Here is an 18,959-nt window from a genome sequence, read left to right on the forward strand (position 1 = left end):
CTAGCACCGGTTTTCGACGGCCGAACGCCGGAATAAAACCGGCTGAATTTCGTACATATACCCGTATTTTGTCTGCGGCCTGACAGGGGTGGACAGGGCATGAATTTTCGAATAATCAGACGTGCATATGTGCCTGGACACTTGCCGCCCATAGACTTATGTGACGCGATGGCCGCTGTCATAAAATTGAATTAGTTCCTTGGTTGAGCTCGTTATGTATTCCTTTTTCAATTTTGTATTTTTTTTCTGTATTTATTTTTGTAACAAATATACCTAAAAATCTTTTTACTGACATTTTATTTTTTATTAATCTATATTTAAATAGAATACCTTGTGAATGTGACGCAACGAGGATAACATATGAATAAATATTTTTTAGGTTTCTTTTTGTTTTGTTATTTTCCTGTGAATTGTCCTTTAAATCTGCTAAACTATGAAGAACAATATAAAAAAATACTATAGATATTTAAAATGTACCTATGTGATTTTACGTAGAATATCGTTTACTAAGTAAAAAAAGGAGTTTTCCAGTGTAAAAATAATCGCATTATACACACATTAGCTACAGAGTATTCATAGTGGACAGGCCGACAGTTTTTCCATCCCCCCGTTCAGAAAAGTTGTGAATATTTGAAGGGCGCAAATTTTCGTTGCTGACTGTACATAGCTCTGTTGACTTGTTACTACAGTCGCGGTTATAATGTTACGTCGTTTTGCTGACGGTACGGACATATCCGGACTTTTTGGTAGTATAGTTTTAAAAGCTTGTCTAGCGATGGATAGGTTGAACCTTTTTTGTTGAATAACCAAAGTTTTTGACGGGATTTTAGTTCGTTAGGAATTTAGAGACGATTTGTAACTGAAATTTTTGTTGAACTTAGTTTTAGTTGCAGTTACATTTGAATACATAGACGTATAACGAAAAAATGAACATAAATTATGTAAATAAAATAGAAAATGAGGCAACACGTAGAGACGCATAAAACAATATAATAAAGACTCATAAATGAAAATACATAAACGTAAGCACATGGCAACCTTATCAAAGGCACAAGTTAACATGACTAGGTACAAGTTGACAGCCCAAAAATGACAATGAATGAATAACATCGATGATCACTTTACAATGATATCATAACAAACTTCAAACGAAACCACACACAACACAGTTTCAAAGAAATCTAATACATTAATGGCGGATATCTGTTCCTCAAAAAGCCATAATTAACACTGAAAACCGATAAAACGTAACATTAATCAGTTGTGCAGTTTTGAGCATCGAAAACCTACGTTTAAGCTATCGACGCCGTATCAAAACCAGTCATCGCGAATTCGAGGCGAATGGCGTGGGCTATGAAAGACGCGAGATTTAAATAATAATGACAACTATGCTTATCACTGAAAAGCTAATAATAAAAAACTAAATTACAAAAAAACTAAACCGAAAAGTCTACCAAATATACTAAAAACTAAAAAACAAAACAGCGTAGAAGTCGGTGTTTAGTGCGTAATGCTATGTTTAAAATGCTGGTACTCAATTGTATCCAGTCAGGCTGGAAGCAGTTAGGTTTAAATCATTCTGATAGGCTTTATCTTAGCCGAGTGAGCAAAAAAGTTACCATGGGACGCGGGTGAAACTGCTAGCGACATATAGTATTAAAAAAGTAGACCTAGGAATGTTTTATTATGAGAAATACTACCTGTTTGATATTTGATAACAATTCTAACACAAATTATCAATTAATTTCGGGTCAAGGGCAACATCATTACACAATCAATTTTGGAAATTAGTGAACGCCCGCAATTGTTACCGGTTAATAATAGAAACGTATACATTAATAATTATAATTGGTGTTTGAGAATTGCAAATATTGCAGTTAGTATAGTTGTTACTATCACTTCTACATTATAGAACATAAAGTATATGAGTAATCTAATAAGATATTATACTTAAAAATACCTACAGAAAAATAATAGACAAGACCGACATTTGACATTACGGAGCACCTAGCCTTTGAAAACATGACTTTATACCTAAGTATTAACATGACTTCGTACTTTTGCTTTTATGAAGGTAAATGTAAGTCTTACATACTGTTTTAAAAAATACATAAACATATAAAGCCTTCATTGTAAACCCTACCAAAAAACATACGAATGCGTAACAATAAAGTTGTTCCTACCAAAACGCGTTCGGAAACTGTTGTCGGTAAACTACGCAGCGCAAGCTTTCCCGCGCACTCTATGGCCCAACTTTTCACCATAGATAAGACATGACGTGTCCGTTATGAGTTTCTGATCAGAACCTTGCATTTGGAAACGCCCACAGACTACGCAGGCTTTTTGAATGCGTTCGAAAAGCGAATTAGGTGTTCGATTTTTAATTATAGTACTTTTTTATAAACCGGATTTTCTAGGTAAGCATCAACTGTTCGTATTTATTATCTCCTCGTAAACCTTTTCATTAAAACAGCACAACAATATCGTTTACTCTAAAACAAAATGGATGAGTTCAAAAGCAATGTGAGTGAGGTATTAAAAAGGAGGATAAAAAACATTTCATAAGTCTCTTTTGTTCTGCGCCTGCATAAAGATGAATTAACAATAAAAGCCTTGCCCATCTCTTACCTATAACCATTTGAAGGTATACTAGATTTATATAAAGTAAGATATCGACGTATTAACCAATCGTAGGCTCCAAATAAAACCTGCGCTTATCACGCTCACATTCACGATACCATACGCCGGAGGCCTAATCAATATAAGTAGGCACTACTCATTCAGACGCCATAATTCCGTTAATAAAAATACAGAGAGGAAGGCTCAAGGGGGGTGGTGGGGTCGGAAGCGCAATGGGCTTCGGAAAATTCACCCGGTGAATGGGAAAGCGCGGCGATAGACAAACAACCGGGCTGACCCCCGCTCGCCACCCTAAATCCCCCCCCACCTAACCGTACATTTTGAAATAATGCCCCCAATGGCTCTGTTACCTACCCACCACCATTTTCCAATTTTATCGCCCGACAAATATCGAATTTCAAACATAATACGAAAAATACAGTGCCTAGTTTCACTAATAAAGCCTTCGGACGTCAAATGCACGCATCTTACTAAAGTTAGCGCCAACGCACAGAGAGGTTATAAATCTCGTCGACACGAAATGGCTGACCAGCGCCATCCCCCTTCCACAGATCTATGTTGCTATAGCGGCTCCGATGCAAAAGTGTGCACCATAAATTTTATACAAGCACCAGTGTGCGGTAAAACTGAAATAGGCGGTTGTGTGTGTGCGAAAATTCGTGTTCGTCCCGTAAGAGGAGTGGACAGTGGCCAGTATTGCTTTGTGTATGCGTCGTGTACCTACGGAAATGGCATCGAGCCTACCAGAGATACGAGAATGTTACGGATTAATCAAAATAAATTTTATAGTAGAAACACCGCGGTTCATTGACGTGAGGTTAGTTAAACGTCCTGATAATGAAATAGATTCCGGCCTGACCGCGTGCTGTGGTCGGGTTTTGCTCTAAAAATACATTTTTACACTTCCCGCGTTAAATTATCTGACTTTGACACTTGTCTATGAATTATTAATGAAAGAATGACCGATATTATTCTATATTCAAATATCGGAAACGGGAGAGGATGACATTTCAAAATGTAAAATGGTTGGAAAAAGTATGATTAGTGTAACATGTTAGTAGGAGTGATGTCGGAAAGTTAATATCGACAGGCAGGCGTCGGTCCTGCGACAACGTGTGCTGACAACAAATAGAGGAGCATAGGCCAGCGCACGCAGCCGACAGCCGTCTCCCAAGTTATCTAATATTACAGAACGTCACCCGAATTCCCGCTCGCTGAGCATTTTTCGTGCTCGCTTTACTTTTTTTCTTAGTAACGAAGTAACCGGCCTTTCATGTACTTTCCATTCGGGCGGTTCGAGCGCTGAAAGAAGTGTGAATCGGGCCGTGAGCATCGCCAGTCAGGTGTGCTTAACTCTCAGAGGACGTCGGACTTCCCCCGGGTCGAAGCCACTTAGTCTGCTTCTGTCACTAAAAATAACAACTCGTTTATTTTTAAAAAGCCTACCGTTCCGGGCGGCTGTACGCCATAGGGTCGCCGGCACCAAGCCTGGCAAACCTTTTAACTGGCCGCACCAGCAAACATACATTTTGTGTGTTGTAAGTTGCTCTGTGCCGCGGTGAATAAATGATTTTTGACTTCAGGATTAGATTTACAGCGGTTATCGCCAAAGCCTTTATGGATAATAGATGTAGCCTGATCGAATGCTGTGAAAAGTTAAAGCAGCCCGGCCAAAGTGTGTTAGGGTCCATCATCAATGCTTCAGTTACCGCCAGCTCGTTCGATGTAAAGCCTCCTATTATTCACCTCCATGATCGAATAATGTTAGCCTAATTGTGATGCATTGTCGCTTGTTTGGAGAACTAAGATGGCTCACAAAACTAGTGAAAGGCGATTACTACGAAATTGCTCATACAAACGTTTATCATAACAGAGACAAACAGCTAGTTATACAACGCCAGTGACAGCCCTATTGTGAAGAAAGTCTAGATGTCGCGTACACAGACAGGTATAATTGAGTCCAAAAGCGGGGAACTCACACTGATGTAGCCCGTATTAAGGACGTTATCGGTTACGCACTTATATTTACTCATAAACGTAGCTAAAGCGGAGAGTAGTGCACAAAAACGCATCTTCTCCCCCCTGCGCTGGGCGCCCCCACCCCCACCGGCCGGCGGGCGAACGAATACATTCGACTAGCCCATTTGCAATATCGCATTGTGTGAGTGAGTGTACGCGGCGGTGCGTGCCGCTGTGTGCGTGCACACACACACACACCGCTAGTTTGCTTAGCCCGTGCGTAGTTTTACCATGTACATACATGTACACACCGTATTGGTTTTCTGTACAACCGTTGGGCTTTAACAAATTTCAAATTCACAAAATCGTGATTGGTTGGTATTTTGTTTGTATAAGCGGACGCACTGTGCAGGCCTGGCTTAAAATTTGCTACCAGATAATTCGTTTAGGTATAAAATGATGAGTTTTATCGAATTTTGTTTACGATCTCGCCGTGATTGTGATGCATTGATGGCGGATGACGATTGATATTGTTTGTTCCGGTGTTTGTTATTTATTAGGGACTGTATTAGGAAATGGATGAATAAATTTCAATCATCACTAGAGCATAACACCTCGAAGACATGAAAAAACTATATTGACGCCACATTATGGGCACAAATGAAGCAATTAAGTGGCACGCGCCCTCGTGTATGGCCGGAAGACAGACGGTCTAATGACCATCTTAGATTCCAAATATCAATTTCTAATAAACCGTTGGAGCGGATCGGTGGATCGACGTCATTTCCACAATTCGTATATAGAACGTGACAAGCCGGAAGTGCGCTTTGTGCTCCACAAAAACTAACTAATCAAGCCAAGACTTCCGAATTCGAAATTGAAACTTGTCCACTCATGGTTCCTTCGCCGCCTGCCGGTATCAATTTAAAACTTAAGACACGTTCCAATGGTTATTTGTAAAAAGTTTTTATGCGTTTCTGGCAATAAAAAAGTAAAAGTAACAATTTGTTGTTTTTATGTTGTCAATCAACAAGGAATTAATGAGGTCTCCCTAACGTTCTGTCTTAATAGTTTAACTGAAGAAAGTAGAAATGTGTTATAACTTATGAAGGGAGCAAAATTAATGACTTCTGACTTGAGGAGAACTAATAACTTATGTGATGATTGAGAATAGCCTTATAGTACCATTTAATACCATACTATAAGGTCGTCAGCCTTATAGTGCCATTTTGCTTCAAAAGTGACTTAGAAATACCAAGAAAATTGTTTAAACTAACTCCTACATAATAGAAAATTCATCCAAGATTAGATTAACTACAAACGTCTTTTAAATCAGCTGATACAAGATCTTACCGCGGCTCACACATTTCTTAACATATAAGTTCAAAAGGTTTTGTTCCCCACGTCTTACCCTACTCTTATATCTTCCCCAAGACAAAGATCTTCATTCCACATCATTGTTCCATACAAAACCGTGAAATTAAAACTAATCAAGCATAACCAAGAATACCAAAAACCAAACACTGCATTTTGAACTTTGTGCCTTTAGCATAAGGTTCATAAAGACGGCATTGTTAACATTGTAAGGGTGGTTAGTTGCAAGTCTCTGAGACTAACGCAAGTCTTGCATTTTGAACTTTGTTCCATTGAAATAAGGTTCTTATAAACTGCATTGATAGCATTGTAAGGGTAGTTTCTTGCAAGTCACTGGGACAAACGTAAATCACATATGTTATGTTTTATTTTAACATTTGAAATGGTAAAATAAAATGGTGGTAACAATTCTTTTTAATTATTAAGTTACCCCAAGTTGGTAATGCTGTATCATTGTGCCTTGTGAATAACCCTTTTTGATTTTATGTTACTGACTCTTAATTTTTTATTTTAATTTACGCCTTGTAAGTATCCGTAGTAAGTTATTAGAGTAACTTAATCTTTGCTACGCGCTACGAAATGCTACGACACTATAAAATATCTTAAATGACACTAGCAAAGTTGAAATAAACCTTAACATATATTTTAAATTTTTGCAATCTATTTACCTACATAGGTACATCTTGAAGTAACGAACACATTCTATCAATACTGTAGTAGTTACGACAGATCTAAGAAACTCAAAATAAACCATATTAAAAAACAATAACCACATAAGAACCCATAAAAGCAGTCTTTTGTTTTTAAATAAATTTATAATGTACCGTATCATAAAGTTGAGTTCAGACGCGCGACAGATGCGCTCCGACCGGTACGCCACGCGACAGCTTGTCGAGCCGTTGTAGACGTAATTATGCGCGAAAAATGAAGGCGGACAGTTTCAATTCAGTGGGAACTGTTAGATATGTTGTTATGGGCGTTTGATGAATTTAATGAGGTTTCGATAGTTAAATAACTGGTTTTCTCTGTGATTATAAACGTGTAATATTTTGAAGTTCGTTAAGAAATAGGTAGCTGTGTCTTTGAGACATTAAGATAGTAGTAGGTACTGAAGGTAATTTAAACTTATAACTTTATCATCTTCGCATATGAAATTGATATTTATATCGACAACCACCTAAGCATCATTATCAGATATATTTAGGCAGCAAATTGTATACTTCCGTATGTTCTTTTTATATGCAAAAATATTAACTAAATAAACATATAGGTACGTATAAAGAAAATATTACTAACCAAAAATCAATCAAACAAAGCTGACCCAACCATTATTTAAATAAGCAATTATTACCTACATAATTAAACCCGTAAGCTTCTTTACATTAAACACAATATCCAGTCATTTCACCCTCAAGACAGCGTTGTAAGCGATCGCATAATATGACAGTGTGGACGCGCCCTAATGACAGTCGAGCACGCGATGATCGTAATCTTGAGACGGTTTTATATAATATCTACGTTATTATTGGGAAATTAAATTTCCTTTATGTATGCGCAATTAGTAGAAAACTTTGCTCTTGGCTCCTAAAATCATATTTTAATCGATCTTCGTTACTATAAAACTAATTATTTACCAAAAGTATTATTGTATAAAGTATATTGCTAGAAATTCATTTGACTGTATAATAGAAATTCAATTGGTCTCGCGCATATTTGAGCTCGGCATACAACAGGTTAAAATATATGAATATCATAGTCAATTATTTATTTAATTTTAAACATGTATAAAGTAAAACAATATTTATCTTTAAATTAACGCTTAAAAAATAAACAAAAAAAAAGAACCTAACCTCCTCACATTACCATCGATATCCTACCAACCCTCCAATCCCATGGGAATATTAGCCTACTTAAACAATGTAACAAAGTCTGACCTGTTTGAGACGGGGGCCCGTGAGACCGGCCGCTCGTGAAACAATGGCCTCCTTAACCGCGGCGACAAAAGGGTTAACTGCCAAGAAATAAGACGGAGCGAAAAGGAATTCCAAAGAGATTTCTTTGGTATAAAAGATTTTATTCTTTATAGAAAAAAAAGGTCTTGAATTCATACAGGTTATTTTATACCCGAAGTTTAGATAAATATTAAGCTCTATTGGTCTTACTACAAAAAAATTAAACAGACGTTAGTCATGTAGTTAAGGATGATTCACCACACAAAATTATATTTATATTTTTTGTGGTAAGACCATACCTCTAAATGTGTATACCTACTCGCACTGTAGGTATATTTTCTACCTCCCATAAAATCATTTACCTCTTTCACCGTTCAGACACCTATAACCACTTCAAAATCTATTCATCGTTAAGTGCTAATTATACCACAAGTCCCCTTGTGGTCCTCCATCGAAGAACTCCGCAGTTTCCCTCACAAATCACTTCCTTCCTAAGTAACAGGATACGCCTAGAGTTCACACAATCAAAAAAAGATTTGTCACTTACTGGGAACGGAAGACGCGGTTCCCAGGCAATGGGCTAGCTAAGTATTGTCACCCTTTGGGAATGACCCTTGAGGGCTATCGGATATAAGGCTTAAATATGAAGTTGCAGGTCGAAAGCAGAATATTTTGGTAGTGGACGGATTTTGATAAGGCTTATAGTTCGAAAAGGGGAGGTAAATGGGTCATCTAGGTCTGTATCACAGGACAATATTCACTTAGCAGTATTAAGTTACGAACTATTCAACTATTCCAATGTACTTAAAAATAAACTGTGCTGTTGACTTAACTCTGATATACAGACCTACATTTTCCCAAAACCTCAGTATCTATCTATCCCGCTTAACGTTTAATTCGTCATTAATCATCCCCCAAAACCACATACCAACTAATCACCTCTAAAACTCACCTACCACGTCCTATGACGGACCAAAATAAAAAAAACACGACCATAATGTAATGATACCGCCCTCCGCATAGAGTACTTAATGCTCAGACAGGAAGGAAGAGAAAGACGACCTCGTGAGAACTGTGCAAGCGCCGTGTGAAACACAGGTGATCTCTGTGGTCTACCGAGGTAGACTATTGATATTTATTTGTGGTTTTGTTACGGAGTGTGGCTATCTTAGTGGGAGTAGGGTTAAGACTGTTGGGAGTCGTTATAGTCAGAACGTGGTAAGTAAAATGTTGTTTATAGAGTTTTTACTAATAGACAAGGAATTCTAAGAATATGGATGAGTAGCTAATTAAATGAGAATTGAGTTATATTAAAATTAATTATTTAGCGATTCTCATTGTATGCAATAGTTACCAATTAATGTAAAATAACTGTAAGTCAACTAATAATAGCATTCGAAGCAAAGAAAGCCTATTTAAAATCGGAATTTAATGTTGTTGTATGTTGTTAAATTAAAATGCATTATCTTTTCTCTAAAGACCTTTTCCACCTAAACCAAGAAAGGTAAGGTTAAATACCTAAACCAATTACTTAACCCTACAATAAACACACAGACACACAAAAGAGCCAAACCCATACATTGTATGTATATTATGTATAAGTCACCAGTTCATCAGACAAACAAACAGGTTCCTCTGTATCAATTGCAAAGAGGTCATCTCGTCCTTACGAGTAGCCGCAGACTGCAAACTAAAAAGTCGCCCGATAGTTGCCCGATGACAGGAAAAAAATATAAAGGAACCGCGAATTCAATCTAATTTTTCCGTTGGTCTCATCATTTCCGGAGCTTTGCCTAATTATGTTGGGGTCGGCTTCTAGTCTTACTGCATGTAGTTGTGAAGCAGTGTTTTACAAGGAGTGACTGCCTATCTGACCTCTTCAACCCAGTTGCCCGGGCAACCCAATACGACTTGGTAAGACTGGTGTCATACTTACTCGCTTCTGACTAACGACTGAAAAGTATGTAAAAAAGACAGCCGTGAAATACAGTTTAACGTTCCCTCCGAAACACAGTCATTGGTATCCCAGATAAACTTAGAAAATGTTTTTCAGTCGCTCTGATACCAGTGAAATACCTGATCTTTGTAATAAGAGTACTATCATTCACTTTCGTTCTTTATGAGCCGGAACAAACTATCGGCTGACTAAAAGTTTGTAGTGTGCACACATCCCGGCATGACTCACTGTCAAAACGTGGTATATGACAACTAATAAAAAAAAGATCTCACTCAATCGTTCTGGCTCGAAGATCGGAGCGACGACCTTATGTGTGGGCCAAAGAGTGAGCTGAAGCGGGTGTTTTATTTATAGGTATATAAGTTAATGTAGTAAATGTTTTGGTTTATTGTAGAATGGCATTATTATTAGAATGCAGTACTACTAAAACCAAAAAAAGTTAGTAAAGACGCTTAAAGTAAATGATGTATAACTTTTGTGAATGATTTATAAATGACTCTTTTTACAGTAGCTCAATAAGCACAGTATTTTTTTAGCAACTTTTTCATTATTTTTATACATTTTTTTGTAAGTAGTTAAAGGTGTTGTTTCCTAACAAAGCAAACAATAAAAACCACACTTAAGACACACAAACTATTACTATTCCACGAAAATGTACACCACACCGAAAAACACAAAAAAAAAATCCTTAAAAAAACTGACAACTTATATTACCTCATCCCTCCGATCTCCTATCCCTCAAAGCATTACCAGCAGAGAACCCAGGGTCCACCGGAAGGAATCAGGGCTGGGGCCACAATCTCCACGTCCGCCGTCACTTCCGACTGCAAGGCGTGACGGCCGCTCCCTCCGACCTGCGCACGCGTCGCTTTTGTACTTAATTAGGGACTGCACTGATTTGGTTTGAAAAAACTTTCCGGTACTAATTATGGCATGGTCAGTGGGTTATTGTTGTGTAAATTGTATGTATAATACGGCATATAAAAATATTGAAAAAAATGTCTTATATGAAACGTTTAAGTAGTTTTATGACGATACAAAACGTTATAGGTGTAGGTATGATAATGTAATTTTAAAATTATGAAAAATACTTACGTGGTCTTCCATTCCTGTCGTGAAATCGAAGTATCAATAGTTGAAAATCTCTTACAAAAAAAATTAAGTGACCCCAATAACTTGACACTGATTCGATCTTACTTTACTCAAACACATATTTAATAACCCTGCGACTGCAGACGTCAAAAAATACTTATTAAAAATTTAATTAATTATTTTATCTTATTAACTTTTAGGACTAACTTTCACAAAGTATGACTAAAAAGTGAAGTCCGATTCGTCTTGAAGTCCTTTTTAATACAAAGTCCGGTGTATTTTCGTTGCGTCACCCGCTACGATCCTTTTCTGTAGCCCGCGGGAGTTTTTACGTTTTTAAATAGAAGTAAACAAAGGTAAACGCATTGTTCACGATTATCTATTTTTGTTCAGACGATTCTTTGTTCAATTGTTCGTTGGTTATATATATTTAAAATGCATATAAATTTAATAAATCATCAAGATTTTTCTAGATGTATTCAAGGTTTTTTTTTTAATGGTACGTTTAATACATATTTTAAACCAGTTATTTTATCCTATACTTTAGCCTTCTTATGTATAGCAAAAATGTTTAACAAAGAAGATATCTAGCTACCTATAAAGACTGGTATTGTTCCACGCTCCAAGTTCGCGATCGTGCATAGTTTTTCCCTAAACTATGTGCAAATCACGAGGAACAAACAGGGTGGCTCGGTAATTGCTTTCCTTACGTAATTATAATTGGCGCGAACAGCACATTAATTATTCATTAACTCTGCTCACCCTCATTTGGCGTCGACTTGAGAAACGCTAGTTAAACATGTGAGAGCCCCACTATTTTTCTAATGGGAGCTTATTTTTTAATTGCGGATTTTTTTTGTATTGGCATTTTTGTTTTTAAGTAAGTATAGACACTTATACAAGTACTTATCGATATTTTATGTGTAATGTCTTGTTTGTTCAATTTTACAACCAAAAAATAAATAATGATTAAATGTTTACTACTCAATTTTATTTTTTAAACAATTATATAAACATACATATTTAACGTTGCCTGTATATATATTTTTTTGTAAAAAAAAATGAAAGAAAAAGACTAAGATATGCATTCTTTTAAAAAAACAATAAAACCCCAGTTTCCTCAATCCCAATTCCCTAAAATGCAATAGACCTAAACACCAAACATTACAAAAAAAACTCAATTAAAAAAAAACCAGTAAGTATCGTTAACTATCTCCGAGTTAAAACGCGACTATATTAAAATCACGATGTTGTTCTTGAGGCGGTGAAGGGTTGGCGGGGTGGTCAAGTGCTCCCCCATCTTCCCCCCTGCGTACAGAATGCTAAATTATGAGGAAAAGTGATAGCGAACGGGTTAAGAAATATGTAAGGCGTTATAATAGGCTGTTTTATAAATTGTGCTGTATTTTTTTCTGTTAAATGTAAGATTTTTTTGTGTTTTTTTTTTGTATTTGTGACACTAGTTCGTATGTTAGTACATATTAGAAAGATAAAAACAATTATGTAGGGATACGACTCAGCTACATTATTTAAGATTTTTTGTTTTTTTTTTTCTCAATTTGATAAAGTGTTATTTTTATTCTACTAGGTACTTACAAAATAATAAAAAAAACTTCCAAAACATTAATTATTACAAAAGGTGCTTTTTACCTACTTACTTACCCTTCCAATTTCCATTAGAATAATTAAAAGATGCCTTCAAAATATTTGAAACAAAACACGAAATAACCGTTTCACTAGAGAAGTATTCCTGAGACAGTCTAATGATGTGGTTTTCAATGAAAGAAAGGATCGCGTGAAAGTTTTCTTTAATGTACTTTTAAAAGTGCCTCAAAGGCCCACCAGCATTTGAGGGTTGGTTTGTCCACCGATATTGTCCTTTATAAGTTTTGTATAAATAAAAATTAAGTACGACGAATTTCTCTGTTAATTCCAATTAATTTCGTAAACTTTAATGAAAAGGAAAACGTATAAAGTAGAATTCTATTTTTGTTTACGAATATCTTCTTTTAAAATTTACTGTCCTTTATACATGACTCATGAATTAAATAATGGAAGTATTCTATAATAAATGTTACCACAAAGAATTAATACGTATAACCAATTGTATGTATGTATTTTACAATTGTCTTGATAAACGCATTTCTTGTATTTTCCTTGGTACTTTAAACCATCCATTTTATGACTAACTATAAGTTTTTGATACTCACGTTTAAATAGAATATAACTTTTTCCTTACAAATAAATCCCTGTGGTAATATGTGGTAATATTACCTTTGTAGAAATAAAACAAAGATCCCCACATATGTACCTATTAATATAATATAGCAGTTTTACCTTATTTAATTATATAAATAGTTGAACTAATTCTTTTAAATAAAGTAAGTAATCCTTTTTAAATGTGAGTCATCTTTTATTTTATCCACAAACATAGTTAACCTTAAAATTAATAAACACAACCTATACTAATATTATAATTATGTATCAGCCTTTATATCGTCCCACTGCTAGACACAGGCCTCCTCTCTCACAGAGAAGATTTGAAACCAAAATACTAAAATCAAATCAGGGTAGACTGGAAAACAACCCAGTATAGTTGGGAAAAGGCTACGCAGATGATATTTAGAACCAAAATTCTTCACAGGACTCGTTAGACTAGTATAAAAGTGTAAGCAAGAAAGCAAGACAAAGCTGCGTCGGTTGCAGAGTGCGTGAAAAGGGCAGACAATGTCATGTATCAAGTTCACGAGACTGTAGCCCAAGTACAGTGGAGTACATAACGTGTTGGAAGATTTTATTAGGAGGATAAATAATTTAGTCGTATTGATTTGTGTGAGAATATTGCAATATAGACTTAAATTAAAAAGAAAATCTACTCAATTAAGTTTAAAAAAAATAGCTAAGTGCATACAAAAATAGCTCTGTGCATACAAACCAATGATTATGAAATTAAGTTAGATAACACAATAGATTTTACATTTGCAGTTTTTTGTAACCTGTAGCACATTATTTTATTAAATAAATACTTACAAGCAGTAAGTAATGTGTCTTTAGCAAATTCCCAATGTTATTCTTGATCTTGAATATAAGCAGATGAGATAGTAATAGGCACAGGACGGATATTCTTAACAGCATAACTATTATTCCTATTTAATTGCCCTTTAGTTATATAACTTATTCTATTCTTGATTGAATAGCTCCTTAAGCCAAACAAAAAAAAATTGTAAAAAAAAAACAATTACAAATTAAGCCACCTTTGTCCCCACCAGTACTTGAAATAGATTCCTTTCGTATAAGATTTAGAAACGGCATACTGTGGCTGAGCACAATGCGATGTAACGTAATACTGTCCGCACACTGAACAATTAGAGCGTCGCCTTTCTCAAAGTATTCGAGAACGGATTGAGACAATGAACCTTTTGTTTAAGGGTTAAGGACACGGTTTAGTGTGAGGCCCCCCTTTTTTCAGAGGTGTATAGAAGTAAAAATGTTTGGTACAGTGAGATTTTTAAGGGATCTAAATAAATACTTCGTGATGAAACTATCTTAATCACTATTCATTTCAAAATAGAAAAAGAGGTTTACTGACTGATGGTCGTTCCCAATAATTAATCTGTGGTTTTGCTTATCAAAGATAGAATTTTAACACTATCCCCATCCATACAAGTAATGTCAAATTCCTTTCTCTACAACTCCTACAAACAACAGGAAGACAGAATATTGAGAAGGACAGTAAAACAACAAGTTCACGTATCAAATACCTGCATATATACTTAACTACACGAACAAATCAAGTCGAAAAATACACCAAATGACATTAAAACAACGTAGTTTCAACTCCAATACGGTGTAAAACTAAAAATATGATGACGGAATTAAAACGGCCCCGCCGTCGATGTCTCCCCGCCGCATTATTTTTTCTTCCACTAAAGTCTGCCTAGACTTGGGGGAATGTCTTACCCCTTTTGGGGGGTACTTGAGGCCCTTATCTGTTGTAAGTTTGTACAGCCTAGTGGATCGTAGGGGACCCCCTTTCGTGATGCATCTTGAGTCGTGTGTAGCGGAGCAAGTTATGATTTTAGGTCATGATATTTTTAAAAAATTTGAAGGGGTTTCGTGGTTGTGGATGGTTTTCAGTGTGTGTTTGTGTTACAGTATTGACGTTTATGTTATGTGAAGTCATTTAAGATTAAATGTTGTTGTGATTTGTCACACAATGTGGACTGTATATGAATGAAAAAGGTGAAAGAGGCTAGCTTTTAACAAGATAGGTATAGATCAGTCTTTCTTTTTCAACTATTTCTTAGCAACTACTTATACAATATTCATCCACAATAACGCAAAATCTCGTATATTTTTAACCAAAAAATAAACACTGTAACATCTTTAGTACATTCCCAAAAACGTCTAACACCAAAAATATTTCACACTTGTCCCGCGACGTCCGCCTACTTATGCGTGCGTTGAGTATTTTTTTTTATTTCCTTCTCCCCTTAGCTTGTCTGGTCTTCCATTACGCTGAGACTTCAAACAGCCGCCACAATACCACTGATTAGTGCCCAGACGGAAACTTATAGCCTTTTTGGATTTTCACATTTTGAATAAATGTCCGATGATTATTTTTTGTCTATGTTTTGGCAGTTTTTTTTGGGAAGTCTCTGTGGCTTTGGGATTTTGAGAAGGTTTTTCGAATTAAATGGAAATAGTGAAGTTATATAATACAGCAATCGATTGAACAAATACTAATAAAGCCTGGTTCAAACATATTTTCCGCGCGACTGCACACATTACGCACAAACGAGGCACAACCAATAAGCATCAAGCTCAACTACAAAAAAATCAACTCCCTAATTTTCGAACGAACGAAATTCACTCTTTAAAAACTATTCGGAAGCCCATCCAACTCGTAATCCCGCTCGAATCATCGATTCTCAGAAATTCTAGTCGAGTCCTATTAAAATCTCGATAGTGAAATAAAAAAGTAGGCCCAGTACTGAACCCTGTAATACGGAGGCTTCCCGCCTTGTAGTTAAGATTGACAGACGGAAGGGTTGAGAAGGGGGGTGGGGGGGCGATAGGGGGAGTGAATTGAAAGAGAGTGGAAAAAATTATACGTGGCAACCGACGCATCTTAACTTCCGAGGCTGCCTTCCGTGGTCCGTTCGAACGGCCAGTGCACTTGGCGTGAGCACTGTCTCCGATGGTGATTTTAAGTGGTCGAGTTAATTTTTTTCACATTTTCATGTGGAAATTTAAAAGATATGTAATTAAAATTGTGGTATAAATACGGAGAGAAGATGACATAAATATAAAGTGTCACATTGTTTAGAATTGCAACATTTTTAGAACATAAGTATGATAGCAAAATACTTGTGTATCCTGCCTCATTTTCCCACGAACAACATTAATTATAAATAATGTACTTAATTGATACAATGTCTGGCACACAACACCTAGCCTCTTATGAATCCTAAAACGTCTCTTTTTCTAGGCTCACACGATTAGTAACAAGATTAATTTTTCGTGTTCATATTGCCCACGGTAGCATGGTGGTAATCAAACGAGCGCTCAAGCTCAGTAAGTAATCAATTGTCTACAAGTACTAAAGTACGTACTAGCTTTTGTTTTACTTATTTAAATGAGGATTATTTGAATCTGGAACGTCGTTAGAAACGTCAAGTTGAAAACTTTTTAATTATCCAACATTCCAAGTGAAGACATACCGTGACATCGTTATTTTTTCACTACAAGATAAAGAAGTTAATAAAATAAAATATAAAAAATAATGAAAATTACAAACTGCACACGTGAAAGTGCTCGCAACGATACGAGCAAGTTCGGGTAGCAAAAACTCGAAAAAAAAAAAACTTCTAAAATTCCCGACCAGCCTCACGCATAAGAGAAGTCGGCGAAAATAGGAGAATTAAAAAAAAGCAAAAACAAATAAAAATATTCCACCGAAAGCAAAACCTAACCTCATTGGCGACGCTATCGTAATTAAAACGAAAAAAAAATAAAAGTCCATGTCAACTCCTTGCACTTTCCTAAGTATGAATTATGCCGCTCGGTGTATTCGTTAAGGGGCGGATCCATTCATTCTTTTTGTCCGCTGCCAGCAGTTAAGGAGGTCCGTAGGAAGGGTAACCACCCCCCACCCTGAACTTGCGACTCGAGAATATTTTTTTTTCTACACTACTCGAGTCGACGTCGTTGGAAATCGACACACTTGCCGGTAGTTTGTTCCGCTGCAACGATGATAGTTCGAGTGACTTTCGGCTTTTGAGAACGCCGGGATAGTAATTTCGTTGATTATTTTTGCTAGCTCAACATCAGACAAGTTGTTTGTTGGTTGTTAAATTTTCTATTATTATCTTTGTTGTTTTTTGTCGCTGACGACATTTTAGAGATGGATAATGAGGTCATTAATGTCTTGTGTTTCACATACAATGGAGGACTCCCGATAGGAGTACCAACTTTTTGAAACTATCAACACATATCACCCTACCACATTCGGTACTTACATCATTTTTACATTACCTACAACAAATAAACTATCTCAACCAATGTCCTACTCCACACCACCACACTTCTCAATTAATTTCTATCGACAAAACAAAAAAAGTCACACAACCACGTCCCATCCCTACACGCAAGGAGCTTGTAAGACGGTAATGAACTGAATTTCTTCGCTCTTTGAGTCTGCCTCGCGCCTCGCCGCCTCGCCTCGTATAACCGAGTCAATTGACCTCACTTTCTTGAGGAGCATCTCTATGGATGATGTTTGTAAAGAGGTCATTTAATTTACATGCCAGTGTAATTGCTGGTGAACTAGTGCAGTTTAGTGATCTTCTTTTGTTTGTGGTTGCTTGGTTTTTAGGTGAGATGTGGACAGTACAAACATGTACGTGTATAAGTAGGTAGCTCCAAGCTATACAACGACTAATGGATTGATTTATAATTTAGTGCTAGAAGTACCCATTTAAAAAAGCTTTATGAGACATGGCTTGACAATCTGTCACAATTCTTTACATAATATTTTGCAATAGCGTTTTTTTCTATACTTTTCATCAATTTCGAAAGACAAGTGATGATAACTTTCCTTTATGTTCAACTAAAAATATATTTTCAACCGTCAAAATTTAGCTTGGTTCATCCACTAACATTTCATCACGAAGCAGTCGTTAATAGAATAATAAATTACGTGAAAAGCACTTGAGAACTGCAATCCAGACTGAATTCGCGTGGCTCCCTTATCTTCCGCACTTACTAAGTACCGCTGATCGCTGATAAACACAAACTTTTGTTTTACATGCGTTTTGAGCCAAATGTCTGTAGTATAAGGCATGTAGGTACAAGTCTGTCTATTTTGAAATCCTTACTTCAGTTCGGGTAGGTAATCGTTTCATGAACACTAAGGATTGATTATATAGGACTAAAAGGTCCCAATTTATTATTTGAAGTCGACTCAGTATGTCTTCTTTTCTATACCTTCCTATCCTATCCTATCATATCCTATCCTATATATATAATACTCTACTCTTTGAAGCCATATCTGTTCATACCCAGTTACTTTTCTATGGATATTAAATGAAATAAATGCTCATTATTTTATACCGTCTTTCATACACCAATTAAACTTATCTGCTAGTTAACTACCCAAATGATATTTAAATATACCTATATCAATAATAAGATATCATTATAATTTTGAGCTTAATATCTAGATGAAAACAAAGAAAAGTCTTACAAAGTTCTAGCCTAGGCAATCTAATCACAGCAAGACTATTATCCTGTAATGGGACATATCCCTAAACTGTTGCTTGGGCTTATCTTAAGTTCAACTTGTTACTTAGCGCAGTTAAGTTTACCCTCGAGACAACTTGCTATAAGCTTCAAGATTAAGACGGGCCGATCGTTGTCTTAAACTAAGTTTAAGTTTAGTTTCTTGTTGTTAAGTTAGAGTTGTGCAAGATTTTATTGAAGTG

At 36.1% G+C, this 18,959-nt stretch overlaps 1 protein-coding gene across 4 annotated transcripts in view; it reads left to right on the forward strand.

Annotated features, from left to right (window-relative positions):
• The window catches only part of LOC110381538 (homeobox protein prospero), a 98,105-nt gene that overhangs the window by 43,361 nt on the left and 35,785 nt on the right, over positions 1 to 18,959 (forward strand). The window lies entirely within an intron of this gene.

The sequence above is a fragment of the Helicoverpa armigera genome, chromosome 20, assembly GCF_030705265.1.
Source record: "Helicoverpa armigera isolate CAAS_96S chromosome 20, ASM3070526v1, whole genome shotgun sequence".
Taxonomy (NCBI): Eukaryota; Metazoa; Arthropoda; class Insecta; order Lepidoptera; family Noctuidae; genus Helicoverpa; species Helicoverpa armigera.